This window comes from Budorcas taxicolor, chromosome Y (assembly GCF_023091745.1).
Source record: "Budorcas taxicolor isolate Tak-1 chromosome Y, Takin1.1, whole genome shotgun sequence".
NCBI classification, from domain to species: Eukaryota; Metazoa; Chordata; class Mammalia; order Artiodactyla; family Bovidae; genus Budorcas; species Budorcas taxicolor.
In genome coordinates, this window is record NC_068936.1 from 2,979,652 (window position 1) to 3,004,130 (window position 24,479).

Genomic DNA, 24,479 nt, shown 5'->3' on the forward strand with positions numbered 1-24,479 from the left:
ATGGGAGACGCCCGCACGCCTGTAGGGGGAGCTGAGGCGGCGCCCCGGACCTGAGGAAGCGTCATCCTCTCAGGCTCGCCTCCTCAGCCTTGGTCCGGGAACTGCCTAGGGCAGGTGAGCCACAGGCAGTTCTGTCTCCTCCGCCAACAGGGACCGGTAAGGACTGGAGCGTGGTTCAGCCCAAGCGGTGCCTGATGGCTAAAGGGAGGGTTTCTCGGGTCCCCACTCGCACCAGGCCTTGCTCGGCGGGGCGGCCGGTGAGGGCCCGCGGGCCCTCAGGAGGGAGCCTGCGGCAGGACCCACAGGCCTCAGGCTCCTTTCGCCCTCTCCCCTCTCTAGTCTGGGCGGGCTGTGCTCTCCAGCAGCTTTCCTGCCCAGGGGGTGGGACAGGCCAGCTCACGGAAAGGGCCTCTTAGGCCCCTGGCCACCGGCACCACCCCCAGCTCTCCTGTGGAACCTAATGTATTTAAACACACACACACACAAATCTTCACGGCCCAAGCCGGTTCTGCACCCAGGCACAGTCAGGTGGGCGCAGCAAAAAAAAGAAGAAGAAAAAAAATCGATCTAGTGGCCTCTTCACTGCCCTGGTGCTTTGGTCGTTTTCCTGTTTCCTCTGCGTCTCCTCGAACTCCAGGGCTGCCCCGTCCCTGGGGGCCCCGAGATTCAGGCCTTTGGTTCGGGAAGTTGGCAGATGAGGTATTTGTTTGTTTGTTACTGAGAGAAGGGAGGTGGGAGGAAGAAGCTCAGGGCAAAGGAGTTCAATCACTCGGTCTGGTTGAGTGTGAGACGCCTGGTCAGCATCCGTAGGGTAGGACCAGGTAGGGCCTGGGGGGATAGAATGTTCCCGGAACAGGTGACTCACCCTGAGCTTTTCCTGTGCTTGTCCCCAGGATGTGACCGTTTGCTGCCTGGTAGGTCTGAAGCGCTCAGGATTTCAGTGGGCCCCTGAGGTAAGGTGACAGACATCTTTACAATAAGGGACAAAGTTGTGGCTTGCTTTCTTTCCGTTTTTCTCCTTTCATTCGTCGGCTGACACGTTGGTGTTGAGAGAGAGTATTCCTGATTGGGGATTACCTGTCCCTGATTGCGGGTGCTGACTTCAGGGCAGTCATGGTTTCAGGTTTGCAGCTTTCTGAGTGGCAAGCTTAAAAACAGGCAGGGTGACTTGCTTTCTCCTGCCTTCTTGAAAGAAAAAAAGTAAGAGCACCATGGGTCTTAAGCTGTGTAGAGCTGACTCCTACCACTTGGTGAGGCTAAAATGGGGAATGCACATATCCTAAGGTTTTAGCTAGCAGAGCAAAGCAATGCAGGTGTGGGGGTTCCCTGGTGGCCTGGTGATTCGGATTCTGGGCTTTCACTGCAGTGGTCTGGATTCAGGCTCTGGTCAGGGAACCGGGACCCCACAAGCCAAGCAGCATGGCCAAATGAATAAATGAATCAAGTGGTTCATTCAGAGAAAATGTGTGTGGTTTAACATGTTCACGTGGGATTACTTGCTCATTTCTGTACCCTTAAGGGCTTTATTTCATTAAGTTAGTGAACTCCACTGGATGGGGGCGAGGGACCACATGAGTTCATTTCATGCATGTAAACAAGATCATAGGTAGCTCTATGCCCAGCAACTTGTGCCTACAGCTGTGTTGTATACTTATCTTGCTGGTACAGCTTTGAACTTCACAGCATGTTTTGTTTTGGTCACAACATGTGGCTTCGTAGGATATTCGTTCCCCAACCAGGGATCGAACACAGGATCCTGGCAGTGAGAGGACTGAGTCCTAACCAAACCACTGGACTGCCAGGCACCTCCTGTGTTTCGGTGCTTTGGATTGTTTTGTTTGTGTGTGTGTGTGTGTGTTTAAAATTTTTGCTATATTTATAGGAGAACTCTTCTGTGTGTAAGTATGATGTGAGTGGTATGAATAACTTGAAATGTTTGTGTTGTACATATGATCTCAAATTGAGTAGTTTGAAAGAACTTAACACTTGTTTTCTCTTGGCCTAGGATCTCTCCTGAGGTAGTCAAGCTTTTGTCTGGCTTGGCAACCTCTGAAGACTTAGTTTGTTGAATCTAAGCTCTCTCACTTGTCTGTACTCATGAAGCCTCAGTTCCTCCTTCTGTGGGCCTCTCCAAGGGGCTTCTCTTGTGGAGGCTGCTGTCTTTTCTCAGAATGAGTGATTCAGGAAAGCACTTGCACCCATGATAAAGTGCAGAGTCTTCTTTCAGATGTTACACATCTTCACTTGTGTATTTGCTTAGTCTCACAGGTCAACCCTGTGATAGATTGAGAGAGAACTACACAGGGGTGGGAATATCAGGAGATTCGATTCACTTGAAGGCTGGTTACCATACCCATTAATCCACCATGCCAGCCTTTTTTTCATGATCTCAGCTCTGTCAATGTGAGCAAATTATTTGGCTTGTGTACTCTTCTTGTGTGCTGCTACTGCTGCTAAGCTGCTTCAGTCGTGTCCAACTCCGCAGTCTCATGGACAGCCGCCCACAAGGCTCCCCCTTTTCTGGGATTCTCCAGGCAAGAACGCTGGAGTGGGTTGCCATTTCCTTCTCCAATGCATGAGAGTGAAAAGTGAAATTGAAGTCTCTCAGTCGTGTCCGACCCTTCGAAACCCCATGGACTGCGGCCTACCAGGCTCCTCTGTCCGTGGAATTTTCCAGGCAAGAGTACTGGTGTGGGTTTCCATTGCCTTCTCCAGCTTGTGTGCTCTCCAGCTTGATCTACTCAATTCTTGATGTACTCAGTTCTAGACCTACTCATTTCTTGATATTCTAGCAAGTCTCCTCTTTGTCCCAGATTAAGTTTTCTGTTTCTCTGGATGGTTCCCATCAGCAAACAGACTGACTATAATGTGACCTGTCGTTAAAAATCCATCTTTTGGTGACACATTCTGCTTCTGCTGCTTTTATTTCATATTTGTTTATTATAGACTTCTGCAGAGTTGTTCCTAGACTTTGTTATCTCGAGTTCTCTCATTTTCCTTTAAAGCCACTCTTGTCAAGGCCACAAGTGAATTTCAAATGTTTAACTCAGCGGTCAATTTTTAGTTGTTATTTTATTTAATTTATTGGCAGCGTTTATCAGACTAGTTCATTTCCTCCTCCCTGAAAAAAATGTTTCACTTGGATTACAGAGTGCTTCTCTTTCCTGTTTCTCTTCCACCTACAGTTCTCCCACATACAAAGTGTGACCTTTGTGTCTGGCTTGATTCAGATGTCATATTTTCTTTTTCAATATTTATTTATTTAGCTCTGTGGCATGTGAGATCTTAGTTCCCAGCCCAGAGATGGAACCTGTGGAGAGTCTTAAACGCTGGATCTCCAGGAAAGTCCCCTCGTTTGTGTACTTTCAAGATTCCTCCATTTCATGGCTGTATAGCAGTGAATGTTTTTGTTTTATTTTTATGGCTGAATATGGATTATGAATATGGTAAATGACTTCCATGCATTCCATTTTGAGCATATACCACAGTTTGCTTATCCATGATGAATGGATAATACGTGGATGGTGTACTCTTTGTGGCTATTGTGAGTAATGTTGCTGTGAACACTGACTTTGCATGGACTGAACATTTTCAGTGTTGTGGATATATACAGAAGACGAAATTGCTGCATCATATGGCTACTCTATATTTAATTTTTGAGATACTGACAAACCACTTTTGCAAGAGTGGTTGTACCATTTTACAGCAGTTACCTCAACAATATCTGAAGATTCCTTTTCTCCACATCCTCTGCAGCACTTGTTATTATTCGTCATTTTGATTGGGTGTGAAGTAGTATGAGTGTGAAGTAGTATCTCAGAGAGACTGCTTTACATTTTGCTAGGGGCTTCCCTGGTGGCTCAGAAGGGAAGGTGTCTGCCTGCAATGTAGGAGACCTGGGATCAACGCCTGGGTGGGGAAGATCCCCTTGAGAAGAAAATGGTAATCCACTCCAGCACTGTTGCCTGGAAAATCCCATGAACGGAGGAGCCTGATAGGCTACAGTCCATGGGGTTGCAAAGAGTCGGAAATGTCTATTCACATTCTTTTCCTGGTTGTTAAATGCTTTTCTTTTTTTAATTGTTGTAGAAAACATCCAACTTAAATTTTTACCATTTTAATCATTTTTGCATGCTAAGTATTTCACACACTTTCATCAGCCTTTTGGAGAAAGAAATGGCAACCCACTCCAGTATTCTTGCCTGGAGAATCCCATGAGAAGGGAACCTGGTGAGCCTTCGTCCATGGGGATGCAAAGTTGGGCACACCTGAGTGACTAACACATATACACACACATAGTCACAGTGTTGTTTTGTTGTTGTTGTCATTGTTTTAGCTGTGCTATGCAGCTTGAATGACAGTTCCCTGGTTGAGGATCATACCCAGGCCCCTGATAGGAAACTGTGGAGTCCTAACCTCAGAACTACCAGGGAATTCCTTATCACATAGTTATGAAACAGACCTCTACACCTTTTCATCTTGCAAAATTGAAACTCTGTACCCATCACCTGTCCCATTAAACAACAACTCCTCTTTTCTTGACTGTTGACCTAGACCATGGACTCTATCGTTCTTTTTTGTTTCCTTTATGTTGCTTGACTATGTTAGCTATTTCATACAAGTAGAAACTTACAGTATTTGTCTTTTTGTATGACTGGCTTGTTTCATTTGGCTTGATGTGTGCAATGATCATCCATGTTGTAGCATGTGAGAGAATTTTCTTCATATGGCTAAATAATGTTTCATTGTATGTATATATCACATTTGATGGACATTTAGAAGCTTCCACCTCTTAGTTGTTGCAGTTAGTGCTGCCGTGAGCACGGCTGCGCAAATATCTCAAGACCCCATGTTAACTTCTTTTGAATTTATATCCTGAAGTGGAATTGCTGAATCATGCATCAGTTCTATTTTTTAATTTTTGGAGGAGCCTTTAAACTGTTTTTTGTAGCAGTTGCACCATGTTAAATCTATTCATAACACACAAGGATCCAATTACTGTACATGCTTGCCAACAGTTGTCTTTCCTTTCCTTCCCTTTCCCTTTCCTTCCCTTCATATGTAAACACACACACATATGCACACACAATTTTTTTCATATCCTTTTCCATTATTGTTTATCACACATTATGAATATAGTTCCTTGTGCTATCCAGTACGATCTTGTTTGTCTATTGTATATATTATAGTTTGCATCTGCTAGTCACCAGCTCCCAATCTATGCCTGCCTGACTTTTCCCCACTTGGTAATCACATAGCTGGCTCTCTATGTCTGTGAGTCTGTTTCTGTTTTGTAGATAAGTTCATTTGTGTCATATTTTAGAGTCCATGTAAGTGATACCATATGATATTTGTCTTTCTTTCTTTTTTTTTTTAATTTTTATTTTTACTTTATTTTACTTTACAGTACTGTATTGGTTTTGCCATACATTGACATAAATCCGCTACGGGTGTACATCAGTTCCCAATCCTGACCCCTCCTCCCGCCTCTCACCCCATATCATCTGTCTGGATCATCCCTGTGCACCAGCCCCAAGCATCCTGTATCCTGCATGGAACATAGGCTGGCGATTCGTTTCTTACATGATAGTGTACATGTTTCAGTGCCATTCTCCCAAATCATCCCACCCTCTCCCTCTTCCTCAGAGTCCAAAAGTCCATTCTATACATCTGTGTCTCTTTTGCTGTCTTGCATACAGGGTTATCATTACCATCTTTCTAAATTCCATGTATATGTGTTAGTATACTGTATTGATGTTTTTCTTTCTGGCTTACTTCACTCTGTATAATCGGCTCCAGTTTCATCTATCTCATTAGAATTGATTTGTATAAAGTCTGCAAGCAGTAAATGCTGGAGAAGGTGCAGAGAAAAGGGAACCCTCTTACACTGTTGGTGGGAATGCAAACTTGCAAACTAGTACAGCCACTATGGAGAACAGTGTGGAGATTCCTTAAAAAATTGCAAATAGAACTGCCATATGACCCAGCAATCCCGCTGCTGCGCATACACACTGAGGAAACCAGAACTAAAAGAGACACATGTACCCGAATGTATATCGCAGCACTGTTTGTAAGAGCCAGGACATGGAAACAACCTAGATGTCCATCAACAGATGAATGGATCAGAAAGCTGTGGTACATATACACAGTGGAGTATTACTCAGCCATTATAAAGAATATATTGTCTTTCTCTTTCTGACTTCCTAAGTAGTATTTTTAATGCTAGTGTAGATTCAAGTATATACTTAACTTCATTTTCAGAACATTTGTTGCTACTGTATAGAAATGTGATTGACTTTTAAAATATTTCTCTTGTATTCTGCAAGCTTTATATTAATTCTAATACTTGTGGTTTCTTCAAGATTTTCTATATAAAAAGGTATGTTATCTCCAATATACTTTGACTTTTTCCTTTCCATTCTGAAGGCTGGTTTTTTTTTTTTTTTTTCTTCTTTTTTTTTAAACAACAGCAACAGTTCCTTTTTCTTACATAATTGCTCTGGTTATAGAACTGCCAGTATAATGTTGAGCCAAAGTGTGTCGTAGACTTCCTTGTGTTGTTCCCAGTCTTAGAGGGAAAGCTTTCAGTTTTTCATTATTAAGCATGATGTTAGCTGTGGGTCTTTTACAGGTACCCTTTGATTGGGAAAGTTCTCTTCTGTTCTTAATTATTAAGTGTTTTTTTTTTTAACCCCTGTTATGAAAAGGTGCTAGATTCAGGGAAATGCTTCTTCTGCAGGCAGATGTGGTTTTTGTTCTATTGTTTTAAAATGGCATAATGTTGATTCACTTTCATAAAATGAATCAACTTTGCATACCTCCATAAATCCCATGTAATCATGGTATACAGTCTTTTTTATATGTTGTTAGATTTTGTTTGCCAGTATTTTGTTGAGGACTCTTTCACTTGTATTCATAAGGGATATCAGGGGTGTGTGTGTGTGATGTCTCTGTCTGATATTGGTATGAGAGAAATACTGGCATCACTTTGCCTGCTATGTGGGGAAGAGACCTGTGACGTGAAGGATGAAGCATTGTTGGATTTAGAGGGAGAAATTTAGGATATATCGGTGTGGAATTGGGGTGAGATTATCAAGAGAGTTCATTGTCAATTTCCTAGGCCTGTGTTAAGTGCTTGACATTGAATTATGCTGTTTGTTAACTAGGTATAGATAGATTATACTTTGAATTTGCTACCTATTTTCTTTGTTAACATTTATGAAATTAGAATTTGTGAATCAGGTGTAATGTGCATTTAAGATACATTTTCTTCAAATTTTACTACAAAACAAGATGCCATTGACTAGCTGATGCCTTTTAAAAAGAGCTGGTAACCTTAAGTCTAAGAAATAAGCATGTTTGTCTTTAAGAGACAGAAACACCTTTAAAAGTTATAAATTTGCCCAAGAAGATGCAGCTGGTGTGCAGTTAACTTAGAATTCCAACTTAATCTTCTTTGCCTCCAAAGTCCATGTTTCTCAACACTGTACAATAATGCTTTTGTAAAAATACTCGTCCTTTACATGTGATTTTACCTAATGATCAGTAGTGTTGGGTTTTTTTTTCTTTATTTTTTTAAGTAGAAGAGATTAAAGTGAACATGGGACAAAGCTATGATTCTAGAGCCATGTAGACTTGTAGTCATAGGTTTTTCAGCTGTCATTGAGTCTCGTTGACACTCGGTGCCTTTGTCTGTAAGATAAAGGTGTTTATAATTACCCTAGAGTTTTGGAGATAATCAAATAGCTCATTTTTCTGTGCTTAACTAATATGTATATGTTTATACTTAGGTGGCAGTTTGTATAAAGGAAGCACCGGGACTTGTGGCCGCACCCTCTAAGAATAAAAAAGGATTCCAAATATGGAACTACCATGTATGTTACGTGAAGAAGAACAAGAGCCAGAAGTACGGAAAGGGAGGGAGAAACCAAACAAGTAGATGATGATGATGATGAAGTGATATTGGTCGGAGTGGAACATGTAAATGAAGATGCTGACGTGATCTTTGTTGGGATGAGCTCAGCTTCGAAACCAGTCGTTTCAAACATACTGAACAGAGTTAACCCAGGTTCTTGTTCAAGGAGAAAAAGGTATGGTCTCTTCAGGAAAGGTAACACTCACAGATTACAGCCTGTTAGTCATGTGACTCCTACATCAGAAGCCAAGACTGTCTTGCCAGTTTCTGACTCTGAATCAAGATCAACAGATAGTCCTATTATTATTGAACCTCCGTCTCAAGCTGATTATAAAAGTATTTCACCACAAAGAGTGCCAAATTGCTTTTCAAAGGAGTCATGTTCTTCTTTGATTACCTTCACAAGTTCATTGCAGCATCCAGTAGAAAGAGCGGTTTCTGCAGGAGATATGAATAAAAGTCCTCATGTCTCAAAGCGACTTTCCACTTGTGAAACAAATAGCAGAAATCCCAGAAGGCCTAAGCTCAGTGATGGGGAACATTCTTTAGCTTTGTCCCCTTCAGGTATTTTTCATACAGTGACTACTCAGCAGAGCACACCAGACAGTGTCCATACCTCACTAAGCCATGTTCAGAATGAAGAACCTTGTCCAACACCTTTTCCAAAGGACAGTGTTCATTGCAAGCCTGTAAGACCTTTAGGGGAAAATGGACTGACAAAAACTGATTTTCCAAGTTTAGCAAGTCCAAACAAGATTATTGACCCCACAGAAGGAAATCTGATTGTGTTTCTTCGTGACTTCTACTATGGAGCGCATATAGGAGTTGAGTAGCCAGAACTGAAGACCCACACAGCGTTTAAATGCCTCAGCTGCTTGAAAGTTCTAAAAAATGTCAAGTTTATGAATCACATGAAGCACCATTTGGAACTTGAGAGGCAGAGAGGTGACAGCTGGAAAACCCACACCACCTGCCGGCACTGCCTCCGCCAGTTTCCTACTCCCTTCCAGATGCAGTGTCACATTGAAAGTGTCCACACTCCCCAGGAGCCCTCCGCAGTCTGTCGCATCTGTGAGTTGTCCTTTGAGACAGATCAGGTTCTCTTAGAGCACATGAAAGACAATCATAAGCCTGGTGAAATGCCCTATGTATGCCAGGTTTGCAGTTACAGATCATCATTTTTTGCAGATGTGGATGCACATTTCAGAGCATACCATGGTGACACTAAGAATTTACTTTGCCTGTTTTGTCTCAAAATTTTTAAAACTGCAACAGCCTACGGACATCATCATAGAGGGCACTGGGAAAAGAGTTTTCGCCAGTGTTCCAAATGTCGGCTACAGTTTTTAACTTCCAAAGAGGAAAGGGAGCACAAGACCCAGTGTCATCAAATGTTTAAGCCTAAGCAGCTAGAAGGATTATCTCCTGAAACAAAAATTGTTATTCAGGTATCACTGGAAGCCCTTCAACCAGGATTGGTGGGAGTAGCATCCATTACTGTGAACACATCTGATTTTGAATCATCACCCCCCAAATCTAAAAGTAGGAGGTCAAAAAAAGAAAAAAAAACTTAATTCTACTTTCAGTAAGTCTGAAGCAAGTATTTCAGTCAAAGTTGAATACCCCATTAAAAACAAAAAAAAATTATAGGGTTATTCAGTAATATCAAATATAGGGAAACTGATGGGTAATTTATGTGTTTTTGTTTTAAATACAGGAAGTACAGTTTTGTTTGATCTGCATATTGAGACGTTATTTAAAAATCTATTATCTGTTTTTCATAGAATTGTCAACATGTTAAAAGAATGTGTGCGTGTGTGAGAGAGAGAATGAGAAGTGGAGAAAGGAGAAGTAACAACTTACTCTGGTATTTCATGTTACTTGTAAGTTCGAAGGCTCTACTATACACATAATCTGTAGAGTGTTTTAGCAACGTAATTTTCAACTGTTTCCATGCCTTGAAGATCTCAGTATGAACTATAGAGCCAGATTTGAATGTCTTTGTTATGGTATGGACCCCTGTGCTGCTGAACTCTCTGAAGTGCCTCTTGGGCTGATCGAAGATAACCTGGCCCTGAAAGCGTGCAGTGGAGAAGTTGATGGAGAAGCTATGTTGTGAGTTTGGACCAGACACGGGATTTAATCAGTGAAGGGCTGTGGCTTCTTGTCCCAGCTGAGGAAGAGGCATACATTCACTCCAGGCATAGAGCCAAGGTAGAAGGAACACTGTCTCAGAGTGCGTTTACCTAGCCCAGGGACATCTCAAGGAAGCCAACGGTTAAAATGCCTGTGTTTGGTGAGAGACCCTTGCAAGCATCAAGCAGGCCCTGTGTATCACTGACTGCAGTTGGAGAAGCAGAGATAGTTAATAGAATGAGACCTGGTGCCTGTGGACCTCCTGTTGAGTGATCAAAAGGGGAATTTGATTCATTGCGTCCCCTTTGCCAGTTGGCTGGCCTGTAGTCCCAATGAGGTAGGCATATCTGTGTCAGACACAGTCATAAAGCAAGTTAAAATTCCCAAAGGAAAGAGAGCCTTGACGTCCACTTTGATTTGTGCCGGACCCATAGTTTTAACTGCAAAGGATCAAACACAGGGAATCTGTTCAGTTTTCGAACTGGGCTACATTAAGTTCTCTTACCCTTAAGCTACAATGGAGTTGTCCAAGAATAGTGAATATAATGGGTAAAAATAGTCCAGGATGATTAAACCCTTTTTAGCACTTTTCCTTACCTTTTCCAGTTACATGTGTCTTACCCTAGTTGAGCATGTGAAGATTTCAGTTTTGTATCTTATCTTGCCTTGGACACAAATGTAGTAGCGTTAACAGCTAATTCTTGGCGTGTGTAATTTCCCATTGTATCAAACTAACTGAGTTTCAGTCTTACTTGACACAGTCCGATGTGCAAGAATTATCTCGTTTATTTCAGTAATTATCAGGTCATAGAGTTATCCTTCCTCTAATCTATCCAACTATCTAATCTGTGATTATACGTGTGAAAATCTTTTTTCTTGCTGTCTCCAAGGGCTCTTTCACAGACCTGTGGGGTACCCTCTAAGTATCGGTTCCTGAACATCAGCACACTTGGCTGCCTCCGTAGGTTCTTGGAGTTGAGTCTCCTCCTGGAGTTGAATGTCACCCCTTCTCCACTTCTGGCACAGATAGCTAGCAATCTCTGTGCACCATTCAAGGAAGCTGGGATCCTATCTGTAGACCTGTGCCAGGAGCAATCTCTCCGTTTCCTCTTCCTTTCTCCTCCTCTTTGTCTCTCCCCACTCTCCCCCCTCCTCAATTTATTTAAATCCTCTAAGCTTTCACAAAATGCTGGAAAGTGATAATCACCAAGGGGTTATCATCCCTCTCAGAACTGAAGAGGAAGGACTACAGATGACTAAGCTGTAGTGAGTCTATTGTGTCTGTAAGAAACGCCGCAGGAAGAAAGAGCCACCTCTATGGACCGTTGATCAGAGCCTTTATTGGGCGGTCGCTCTTGGGCAGAACTCCCGGGGGTGGGTGAGCAAGGAAGCAAAGGGAGTCTGCGAGGTATGAGGGGTGGGGAAAGGTTTTATAGCCAGGGCCGGGCTCCCATATAAGGTAGAAATCACGGGCTACAGCGGTGGTTGGTGTCCAAGGGCTCCACGTCGGCACCTGATTGGACTGCTTGGTTGCCGGCCCGCCTCCGGGACTTGTGTGCGGCACTTTTCTGGGGCATGCCTCAACATGCCCGACCTTTCAGTCTCCATTTTAGGTAATTTCCTGAGTGTAAATTCAAATGCAAATACATTGTATTTATGTACTCAAAGCTTGCTTGGTTTATTTGCCCTTTGAATATTTTACTAGGCCTTTCCAGTTAGTTTACTTGGGCCAAAGCACTTTGCTAAGTGTCAGCTTAAACCACTTTTAGGTGTATAAAGAAGTGTGTGTGTGTTCTGGTCTCAGGTGAAAACTCTATGTATAAATAAATGTGCAGACTATTGCATTCTTATCTCCTTTCTTCAATTTCTATAGTAAAAATACGAAATCTTTTAGTTATGTGTTTTTTTGTTACTTAGCATTATCAACACTGTTATTGTTAGTTGCTTTGAAGTATGCTCCTGAGGAGTACAAGTTGTATTTATTGCCAAATTAAAAGTTTCCAGCGATATGGTCCTTGACTGCTTCCTCTCTTCCATTCTCTGTCCTTCTACTCTGCTATTTTCCCCAGTAATGTACTCTTTTTGACATCACTGGCCTTGGTTTTCCTCCATCAAATTCCATGTCTTTCCAATCCAAAGACTGCAAGTGCTGTTCTTCTGGAAATGCTCTTCCCGTAGGCCTGCATGCCTTGCTACCTCCCTTGTTTGAGCTCCACCAATGCTGTTCAAATAACACAATCAAATCTCCAACCCCCTCTCTTTCCTCCTCCTCCTTCAAGGCACTTGAAGTCTCTATCCTCTTCTTCCCTCTCCAGCCTAAATTTCCTAGATTTTCATTAAAAAAAAAAATAAGAGATAATAACCTCAGGGCTTTGCTTCTTAGAATTAACTTGAGTCAGTTTCTTTGCCTTCAAATAAAAGATAGTTAATAGTGAGTTGAGTTCTTTCAGAAGCTACTTCTGTTTTTCTATTGATATCTCTATATTTTTTTTCACACAATGACACTTTGGTTTGTTTAGAAATATGTTGAATATCTGTCAAGATATTTTGTTATTGCCCTTTGTGAATTTCCTTGTCTGGTTTGCTTGTTCTTTCAGGTAAAGTTATTTTATTAATAAAAGAGAAGGGGACTACAGAGGATGAGATGGTTGGATGGCATCACGACTCGATGGACATGGGTTTGGGTGAACTCTGGGAGTTGTCGATGGACAGGGAGGCCTGGTGTGCTGCGATTCATGGGGTCGCAGAGTCAGGCACAACTGAGCGACTGAACTGAACTGATTATAACAAATGAGAGCTGTCTCAAGGTGACATATATTAATTTTCTCCATGAAAATGAGAAAGCTTTTATTCTCTCAAACAATGTCTATAGTCTCTTCAGCTACACGTATGTATTTACCCCCTTATTTTTAGAGCAAGTAAAAATCAACAAAAGTGCAACTATTAATCCAAAATCACAAATGCTATTTCCAAGAAAGCTATCTGCTACTAGAAATATTTAAGTTATCCGTTAATATGAGAAAAACAATTCAGTCTTGGTCTTCATGGCTACACGGTCTACCTTTGGACATCAAAGTGGCTCATTTCAAATGGCACGCTAAATGCTGATTTAGCAACATCTCACACTGCGTATTTGAAAGGTCGGGCAATGCCGGGCATGTTGAGGCTTGCCCGGGCGTGTTGAGGCATGCCCTGGAAAAGTGCCGCACACAAGTCCCGGAGGCGGGCCGACAACCAAGCCGTCCAATCAGGTGCCGACACGGAGCCCTTGGACACCAATCACCGCTGAGCCCGTGCTTTCTACCTTATATGGGAGCCCGGCCCTGGCTATAAAACCTTTCCCCACCCCTCATACCTTGCAGACTCCCTTTGCTTCCTTGCTCACCCGCCCCCGGGAGTGCTGCCTGAGAGTGACCGCCCAATAAAGGCCCTGATCAACAGTCCATAGAGGTGGCTCTTTCTTCCCGCCGCGTTTCTTACAGTATTCATCAAATCTTGGCTTTCCTTTCCCTCATGAACTCTACTGATTTTAAAATTAGGTTGATCATTAACAATATTTTGCTTGAGATCACATTGATGCTTGTTCTAAAGTGCTTAAAGTTGTATTTCAAGATAAGGCATGAAATGTTTAAAAACAATTATGTCGAAGAATAGTCAAGAGACCACCTAATTCTTCTGTCACTTGAAAACACTGACATAAGCATTAGCCAGTATGGGACAATGTCTTCTTGACTTAAATGACAAAAGCGGGCATCAGAATAAAGAGAAAGAAACAGATAATTAATATAAAACTGGTACATTACTAAATTTTGTATTAAGGCCTAACATCAAAGTGATAGCCACTGCAGCCATGGTTAAAAAGTTCCTGCTCCTTGACCATTAAGGTGTGACCTAAATCAAATCCCTGATGATAATACAGTGGAAGTGAGAAACAGATTTAAGGGACTAGATCTGATAGAGTACCTGATGAACTATGGACAGAGGTTTGTGACATTGTACAGGAGACAGGAATCAAGACCATACCCAAGGGAAAATAAAATGGCAAAATAGCAAAATGGCTCTCTGAGGAGGCCTTACAAAACTGTGAAAATAAGGGAATCAAAAGGCAAAGGAGAAAAGGAAAGATAGACCCGTTTGAACGCAGAGTTCCAAAGAACAGCGAGGAGAGAAAAGAAAGCCATCTTCAGGGATCACTGCAAAGAATTAGAGGCAAACAATAGAATGGAAAAGACTAGAGATCTCGTCAAGAAAATTAGAAATACTAAGGGAACATTTCATGCAATGATGTGCACAGTAAAGGATAGAAATTATATGGACCTAAGAAGCAGATATTAAGAAGAGGTGGCAATACATAGAAGAATTGTACAAAAACGATCTTCATGACCCAGATAATCACGATAGAAAGTTCACTCACCTAGACCCAGACATCCTGGAATGGGAAGTCAAGTGGGTCTTAGGAAGCATCACTATGAACAAAGGTAGTGGAGGTGATGGAATTCCTGTTAAGCTATTTCAAAACCTAAAAGATGATGCTATGAAAGTGCTGCATTCTATGCCGGCAAATTTGGAAACCTCAGCAGCGGCCAGGGGACTGGAAAATATCAGTATTCATTCCAATCCCAAAGAAAGGCAATGTCAAAGAATGCTCAAACTACTATACAATGGCTCTCATCTCACACACTAGAAAGGTAGTGCTCAAAATTCTCCCAGCCAGGTGTCACTAATACTTAAACCGTGAACTTTCTGATGTTCACCATCTGCAGTGATTTTGGAGCCCCCAAAAATAAAGTCTGACACTGTTTCCACTGTGTTCCCCATCTATTTCCCATGAAGTGATGGGACCAGATGCCATGATCTTCGTTTTCTGAATAGTGAACTTTAAGCCAACTTTTTCACTCTCCTCTTTCACTCTCATCAAGAGGCTTTTTAGATCCTCTTCACTTTCTGCCATAAGGGTGGTGTCATCTGCATATCTGAGGTTATTGATATTTCTCCCAGCAATCTTGATTTCAGCTTGTGTTTCTTCCAGTCCAGTGTTTCTCGTGATGTACTCTGCATATAAGTTAAATAAGCAGGGTGAAAATAAACAGCCTTGATGTACTGGTTTTCCTATTTGGAACCAGTCTGTTGTTCCATGTCCAGTTCTAACTGTTGCTTCCTGACCTTAAGGGGATACCAAACATTGATAGGCTGTGCCATCATAGGCCCCATTAACTCATTGTTTGATATCATAAGAACTGTATGCTTGATTTTCATTTTTTCATGGCATGTTCAAGGCACATTATGAGAAACGAATGTCATGATGAGGAACAAGAAAGAACCAAGAGCAAAGAGTGCTTTTCTTGGAAAATGATTCAACTAAAACACCTGGGAGTCGAGGTGATCTTAGATGTTCAAGACATATTTCATGCACAGTTGTGACTCAAATTGCCATTGAGTATGTTTTGTGTTGTTTGGTTAAAAATGACACCATCCCCCATGAAATAGTCAGCTGACACTCAAGATGTGTGCTGTGCTGAGTTGCTTCAGTTGTGTATGACTCTGTGTGACCCTGTGGACCATAGCCCACTAGGCTCTTCTGTCCATGGGATTCTCCAGTCAAGAATCCTGGAATGAGTTGCTGTGCCGTCCTCTAGGGCGTCTTCCCAACTCAGGGATCAAACCCATGACTCTTATGTCTCTTATGTCTCCTATATCTCCTGCATTGGCAGGCACGTTCCTTTCAACTAGTGCCAACCTAGGAAGCCCAGGTCAGCCATAGCAAATTCATTACCCTCTTCTTTCCTGATTGCACTGAAAAAATAATCTGTGAACAGTTCCACCTCTTTAAAAAAAAAAAAATTTAAAAAGAGTACACTTCAAAATTGTAATAACATGGGCCGTCCTTCTTAAAAGATGTTTCTAGAGCTGCGAGTCCTTGGAAGAAAAGCTATGACAAACCTAGACAGTGTACTAAAAATAGAGATGTTACCTGACACACAAAGGTTCATCTAGTAAAAGCTATGGTTTTTCCTGTAGTCATGTGTGGATGTAAGAGTTGGACCATGAAGAATGTTGAACCCTCAAGAATGGATGTATTTGAACTGTGGTGTTGGAGAAGACTCTTGAGAGCATCCGTTGGACTGCAAGGAGATCCAACCAGGACATCCTACAAGGGGTCAGTCCTGAATATCGTTGGAAGGACCAATGCTGAAGCAGAAACTCAAATACTTGGGCCACATGATGCGAACAGCTGACTCATTGGAGAAGACCTGGATGTTGGGAAAGATTGAAGCCATGAGGAGAAGGGGGTGACAGAGGATGAGATGGTTGCATGGCATCACTGACTGAATGGACATGAGTTTGACCAATCTTTGGGAATTGGTGATGGACAGGGAGGCCTGGCATGCTGAAGTCCATGGGGTGGCAAAGAGTTGGACACAACTGACTCTGTGAACTGAACTGAGAGCTCCTGCAAAGCTTGAATTACACAGATCAGTGGTAAAATACTCCCTGGGATTGTACAGAGACAGAAACTAATGATGAGAGTACATCACTGTACGCCTTGGGGTGGAGGTTTTTTATTTTTAATTTTTATTTCTTTGACAGGCTTCTCTGTTATCAGAGATATACTCTCCAATTGCTTTGCAATTGCATCCTCTTTGCATGACTCAGCTCTCTGGAGACAAGGGAACTCAGAAGAGTGACCACCAGGGAGGTGATATCAAGAATATCCTGGCTTTGTAGAAGCCTGTGCTATCTTATGCTCTCCTCTGGATGGCTTCCTAGTCATAGCTGATAAGTCATGAGTGTGATTCATGGCCTTTGAAATCTGATTCTGCACAGAAGTTCCGCCTCCTTTTGTTCTGATCTCTGGTGGTTGTGATTTTCCACATCTGAGCTCTACTGAACACCCCTTTCCTGTGTTGACTCCTTAATGTCCATCGAGTATGTCCCTTGACCTGCCTTCCCAGCTCACTTAGTCCTTGTTTACATTCGTATTCCCTGCCCTGTGTTGCTTTGAACCACTGCCGATCTGTGATCTGTTCTGGGTGGGGGAGATGCTTTTACCTGTCTACCTAAAGGATAAGCTGCATTTGCTCACATGATACAGGATCATTCCCCTGCTTCCATGTCTGTCCTTCTGGGAGCCCCCCACACTCCACCCACCACTGCCTCCAGGGTATCCTTCAGGTTTCTGAAACTCAAGGTCAAATTCCTCATCTTCCTCTTCCTGTACTTATCTTTAACAGCTCCCCTGCCAGGGCACTGCACTCCTCAGGCTGAAATTCTTCATTCGGGGGCCTGGGTTCGGACCCCTTCTCATGGACTATACACCCCTATTTGTGCCGGGCCTTTCAAGTTGCTGTCCAGGGAAGGTCTTTCATCGCCATCCACAAGCTTTGCCCCTCTTACCCCCACTGCCATGACCCAGTCGCTTCCTAAGTAGGTCCTGACTCTCATGAGAATTGGGGGTCCCATGGCCTTCGTGGGTAAACATCTTTCATCATCTGTAAAGTCCATTGAATGAAATATGAAAGCTTGCTTCCAAAAAGACTTCCAATGAGTGGTTTTCTTTCTTTTTTTTTTTTTTTTCCCTCTTCCCTCTTGCTGTTTTCAGGATAAATCTTTGCATAAGGACAGCAAAGCAGTATGCTCATTTTTGGGAGGGATGCTGGGAGGGATTGGGGGCAGGAGTAAAAGGGGACAGCAGAGGATGTGATGGCTGGATGGCATCACCAACTCGATGGACGTGAGTTTGAGTGAACTCCGGGAGTTGGTGATGGACAGGGAGGCCTGGCGTGCTGTGATTCATGCGGTCGAGAAGAGTTGGACACGACTGACAGATTGAAATGTACTGACTGAACTGGGGACCTCAAGAGGAGTTTTACAAGCCAAATTCCAGTGAATAATCTTAAGTCAGAGTATTCAACCTGGCGAGAGAGCTTGGGGCTTTCCTTCTGACTGGTGCATATTACAGGCATTGTGGGTGGGGTGTGGATTCCTTTATCCTTGTCTGCTTGCCTTTTTGTACAGGGTGGTTTGTTGTTGTTTCTGATCTACAGTAAGCGATGCTGAGAACTTTGCCTGGGGGTTGTAGGACAGGATTGCTCCATTGTTGGCTCCTGCAGACAGTACCCTCTGCAACTGGCAGTGCCCAGCACTCTCTTGACTGGCGATAAAAGGAATGTACATGTCTGGAATGAATGATGCACTTAAGGCACGACTTATCACATGTAAGATATGATACACTATACAGAGCTGGCAGGCAAAGCCATATTCCTGGGTCCCTAGGTCCAGCTTCAGGTCTGTGCTTCACCAGGTTCAAGCCTAACGACGTTTCCCTCATGGGAGAAGTTTGATGGTGTCAAGATTTCAGACTAGAGGTCTTCAAAGCTGCCTTATTTGCCACTCTTCACCATGAGTGAGAAAAATGTTGAATAAATGCTTTGTTTTGGTGAGGAAGCCAAGGAGGGCAGGGATCCCCAGCTACTCTGTCTCTCAAACCTGGAGCCATTTTTGCTGGGAGTGTAGGTGGAGTATGGTTTGGGAGAGGCAGATGGGCTGCCTTGGAATGCAGTCTTTGTGGCTGGAGGAGGAGCTGGGCAGTCTTTGCAGACGAAGGGAAGCGACACAATATGCTCTGGGCTTCAGGGTGAAGCCAGATGTTCGTTCAAAAACACATATATGCATATTTTTGGCCAAGTAAGATCTTCCTCGAAGCTCTTCTGTCTTCACTGTAGCATTTAGAATCTTTAACTGAGTAATACTCCATTGTGTATATTTGAACAGTTCTAATGAGGTAGATGAAACTGGAGCCTATTATACAGAGTGAAATAAGCCAGAAAGAAAAACACCAATACAGTATACCAACACATATATATGGAATTTAGAAACATGGAAATGATAACCCTGTATGCGAGAGAGCAAAAGAGACACAGATGTATAGAACAGTCTTTTGGACTCTGTGGGAGAGGGTGAGGATGGGATGATTTGGGAGAATGGCATTGAATTATGTATATCATATATGAAATGGATTGCCAGTCCAGGTTCAATGCAGGATACAGGATGCTTGGGGTTGGTCAGTGGGATGACTCAGAAGGATGGTACGAAGAGGGAGGTGGAAGGGGGGGGGGGGGGTTCAGGATGGAGAACACGTATACACATTCATGTTGATGTATGGCAAAACCAATACAATATTGTAAAGTAATCACTCTCCAATTAAAATAAATTTGTGTTAAAGAAAATAATGTTTAGCTGTGGCATGTGGGATCTAGTTCTCTGACCAGGGATTGAACCCCTCACCCTGCATTAGGGAGCGCGGAGTCTTAGCCACTGGACCACCAGGCGAGTCCCTTAGCCAAACGCTAATGACAGCACTTTGAGAGAGTCTTGTGTGCAAGGATTTGTGGGGATGAGAAAGAAAAGCCCACCAGGTCATGGCTGAGTCATTATAGATGATGGGTTGCTGTAGGGAGTGCTACTTTAAGAACCTGTCCTAAAATCCTGCATGTTCCTCCATCATCATGGTTTCACCTAAAGGCTTTCTTGTGATGCTCAAATTCAACAGCTCTGTGCGAGTCTGGTTGTTGTCTCTTTTGGGACACACGCCCCTTCTTTCTCCTCCATGATGTTGAAGCTGAAACTCTAATACTTTCGCCACCTGATATGGAGAGCTGACTCATTGGAAAAGACCTTGATGCTGGGAAAGATGGAGGGCAGGAATAGAAGGGGACGACAGAGGATGAGATGGTTGAATGGCATCACCGACACAATGGACATGGGTTTGGGTGGACTCCGGGAGTTGGTGATGGACAGGAAGGCATGGCGTGCTGCCGTTCACGGGGTCGCAGAGAGTCAGACACAACTTAGTGACTGAACTGAACCTGCTCCTTCACCCTCTTTTTCCAGGAAGCCCAAGGGTTCTGTCCTTTGCTGTTCGTGGGTCTGTTTTCTGTGTGGGCAGCCTCCATCACTGCCTTTCCAGTCTTTAAGTTCCTTCCCCTGTTGTTCACTCCATTTTTTTTCTCTGGGACTTCCACCTCCCACCCCCCCCACCCCCCCAGATAACTGCCCACCAACCCTCCGACTGGAAACAGCCCCTGGGCCTCCCAGCTGGGGCATGTCAAAATACAAGCTCTCCACAACGTGTCCATAACCTTGGCTGGTTCTGGGTGAGTATGTAATCTTGGCCAGGTGGCAGCTTATTAATGTTGGGATCTGTCATTATGTTGGGATGAAAATTGTCTAGAATTTAAAACCAGTTGTTCGCCAAATGAATTGCTCGTGGTTCTGTTAGGGGTAGTCATTTTGTTTGTCGTGTCAGCTTACAATAAATAATTGTCTCTGTTATCCTAATGTGTTGTTCTCGGGTCCAGGCGGAGAAACAAGTCCAAGTACCATGTGGTTTCATACATGAGCCTGTCAGTGGCTGCATTTCCAGCTCTGTGACTCCCAGAGGAGGAATGTTTCCTTGCTTTAGTGCCTGGTAAGGTTTGGAATTGATTTTCAGGTCAACCCTGTTATATAGTAGGAGCACAGCAAACTTTCAAAACTGTACATAAACATTCATCTTTTTTGCTACTTTTCCTAGCAGTTTGTAAAAAGAATGGCTTTTTGGTGTAGAACAGAGGTTGGCATTTTTTTTTTCAGTAACAAACCAAGTAGTAATTATTTTTGGCTTTATGGGCCCCAGATTATTCCATTCTCTCCAGTAGCAGTGAATAATCAAATAGGTGTAGTTGTATTGCAGTAAAATTTTATTTACCCCACCCCCCCAATAAAAAAGACAGGTGTGTAGATATTTTGCAGGGGGAGGATAGGATACACCATCTAGCATGTTGGGTTTTCCTGGACAGGGATGGGACCCAGGCTCCCTACATTGGGAGCATGGAGTCTTTTTTGTTTGTTTGTTTGTTTTGAACTCCATTATCTTCATTAAAGCTAATTACTTTACAATATTGTATTGGTTTTGCCATACATCCACATGAATCCACCATGGGTCACTGGACCACCAGGAAGTCCTAGCTGGCTGGATTTGATTCCTGGGCCATAGGGCTTCTCTGAGAGTTTAGCTATTAAGGAACCCACCTGCAGTACAGGAGACCCAGGTTCGATTCCTGGGTTGGGGAGATCTAGTGGAGAAGGGTTCGCCTACCTACTCCAGTATTTTTGGAGTTCCCTGGTGCCTCAGGGTGTAAAGAAACTGCCTGCAATTCAGGGACCCTGGGTTCAATCCTTGGGTTTGGAAGATTCCCCTGGAGGGAGAAAACAGTTACCCACTCCAGTATTTTTGTGTGGAGACCTCCATGACAGAGGAGCCTGGCATACTGCAGTCCATGGGATCACCAAGTGTCAGAGATGACTGAGAGACTAAGCACAGCATTCAGTTTCCAGGGCACTGGTACTGAAAGTAGGTTGGTTAATTGATGGCTTACTAAATGCTTAGTTGGGTTATTACTATATAATAAAAGCTGAGTTAAGGACTTACAGATTGAAAATTCTCAGCATAAAATCATAAAATCCTTTTAAGGAGTCAGCCAATATACTTGTATACATACTGTGTATAACTCTGAGTAGGAAATGTTTTACATACATGGGTTCAATGCCTTGGTCAGGGAACTAGTTCCCACATTCCAGACCTAAGACTCTATGCCATGACAGAAAATCAGTCTAGCAGTTCATGGAAATGTTTAATCTAGTTGCCACATGACCCCGCCATTCTACTCCTAGTTTTACACACAAGGGGAATAAGGACGCATATTCACACACAAACATGTGTATACAAGTGTTCGTGTGTGCTGATAGCCAAATGTATGAATATGAGAGTTGGACTCTAAAGAAAGCTGAGCACGAAAGAATTGATGCTTTTGACCTGCAAATATTTTGTGCTGGAGAAGGTGTTGGACAAGGCTCTTAAGAGTCCCTCGGACTGCAAGATCCAACAAGCCCATCCTAAAGAAACTCAGTCCTGAATATTCATTGGAAAGACTGATGTTGAAGCTGAAACTCCAATACTTTGACCACCTGATGCAAAGAACTGACTCACTGGAAAAGACCCTGATACTGAGAAAGAATGAAGGTGGGAGGAGAAGGGGATGCCAGAGGATGAGATGATTGGATGGCATCACTGACTCAATGGACATGAGTTTGAGTAAGTTCTGGGCATTGATGATGGACAAGGACGCTGGCATGCTGCAGTCTGTGGGGTTACAAAGAGTCAGAGATGACTGAGCAACTGAACTGAACTGGCTCAATAGCCAAACAGTAGAAACAATGTAAATATATCCATCCCTGATAAACAGATAAATCAAATGTGGTCAGTTGGTATAATGGAATATCACTCAACCATAAGAAGGAATGGAGTTCCCACACAGAGGTCAACAGGGATGCACCTGGAAAACACATCATGAGTGAAAGAAACCAGACACAAAAGGCCACCTGTTGTATGACTCTGTGTATATCAAGTGTCCATAGGAGGTATATCCAAGACCCACACATGGTTTCCAGGGCCCAGGAGGGCTGGGGAGTGACTGCTGACAGCCATGAGGTTTCTTCTGGGCTTAGGAAGCCTGTTCTCAACTGGGTGGGTGTTGAAAGTTCGACCACTCGGAGTACAGTTCATTCATATGTACATAGGGGATTGGTGTTTACTTGAGTTATAGCTAAGTAAAGCTGTTACATAAATAAAAAAAATAAAATATTAAAAGAAAGCTGTTACAGGAAAAGTCCTAGGTGCAGGACCTTTCTAAAATATTTGTTCATTCATTCATTTATTTATTTGGCTCTGGTGGGACTTTGTTGGTGCATGTGGGCTTTCTCCAAGTGTGGCAAACAAGGGCCCCTGTCCACTTGCAGCATGTGACCTTCTCATTGTGATGGCTTCTCTCGTTGTGGAGCATGGGCTCTAGGGCACACCACCTTCAGTAGTTGCAGCACGTTGGCTCAGTAGTTGCAGCACCTGGACTCTGGAGCCCAGGCTCAGTGGTTGTCGTGCACCGGCTTACTTGCACTGTGGCATGTGGACTCTTCCCTGAGCAAGGATATCACCCATGTCTGATGTGCTGGCAGGCAGAGTTTTAACTATGGGATCCCCAGGCAAGCTCTAGGTGCAGGATTGATGAGTGAGAAATAACTAGTCAATAATTTTATAACACCCGTATTTTTTTCTTTTTTTTTGGTGGGGGCGGGGAGGAGATCTAGAAAGCGAAGGGGTCTCCCTGGATCCCCCGTTTCTGGTGTATTTTTGAGTGTTGGTGTATTTTGGGGTCCCTTCCATAAGAGGTAGGCCTTGCAGATACAAACCAGATGAGGGGTACAGACCAGGAAAAGGGTGCATCCCTTGTCTCCCACAGGGAATCCTGGCCCAAGTTGGATATCTTCACTTCTGGGTTATCCTGAAGCCAGTCTGACAACTGGTAGGTGGCACAGAGCTGTCACCGACACATCCTCCTGTCTGTGTTCTGGGGACTGGTTTGCTCTTTTGGTGTGGGGGAAGGTTCCTGGACCCTCTTTCTGAGTTGCAGGTCAAAGAAAGGAGCAAAGCTGCAGCCATGGACAAACTGCTGGCTGGACATGAGACTGTGGGCATCAACGACATTGGTCTGTCCAGGTTTAGACAGGAGGCCATCTGCCTGGTGAAGGGGTTGCATAAGACCCTGAAGCTGAAGGTGAAAAGGTAAGACCTGGGTGTCAAGCCTTGTTGACAGACAGAGATGAGCAGGCCAGCAAAGTGTGCAGTCTCTTGGCTGCCCTGTGTCAACTGTGGCAGTCTCAATGTCAGCATGTGTGTGTCTGTGCATACATGTGTGAGCATGTACACTTAGGAAGTACAAGAGTGATTCATCTCTTGGTTAAGGATGAATCCAACATCACAATCTTAAAGGATTACCTCTTATTATTAGTTTTATGTTGAAGTATATTTAACTTAGTTAAAGCTCCAATCCTTTGGCCACCTGATGCAAAAGGCTGACTCATTGGAAAAAACCCTGATTCGGGGAAAGACTGAAGGTGGGAGGAGAAGGGGACAGCAGCAGATGAGATGGTTGCATGGTATCACCAACTCAGTGGACGCGAGTTTGAGCAAACTCTGGTAGGTAGTGAAGGACTGGGAAGCCTGGCGTGCTGCAGTCCATGGGATCACAAAGAGTCAGACACAAGTTGTCATCTGAGCAACATATTTAAGTTAATAGTTAATATTGTGTAAGTTTCAGGTATACGGCAAAGTGAATCAGCTATATATTTATATCCACTCTTTTTTTTACATTCTTTTCCTGTACTTGTTTGGTGGCTCAGATGATAAAGCATCTGCCTGCAATGCAGGAGACCCAGGTTCAATCCCTGGATCATGAAGATCCCCTAGAGAAGGAAATGGCAATTCACTCCAGTATTCTTGCCTGGAAAATTCCATAGATGGAGGAGCCTGGTAGGCTTCAGTCCATGGGTTTGC

General features: G+C 43.4%; 1 pseudogene; it reads left to right on the top strand.

The window, feature by feature from the left end:
* Positions 1–23,712, top strand: LOC128070910 (zinc finger protein 280B-like; annotated as a pseudogene).
* Positions 23,713–24,479: the final 767 nt, after the last annotated feature.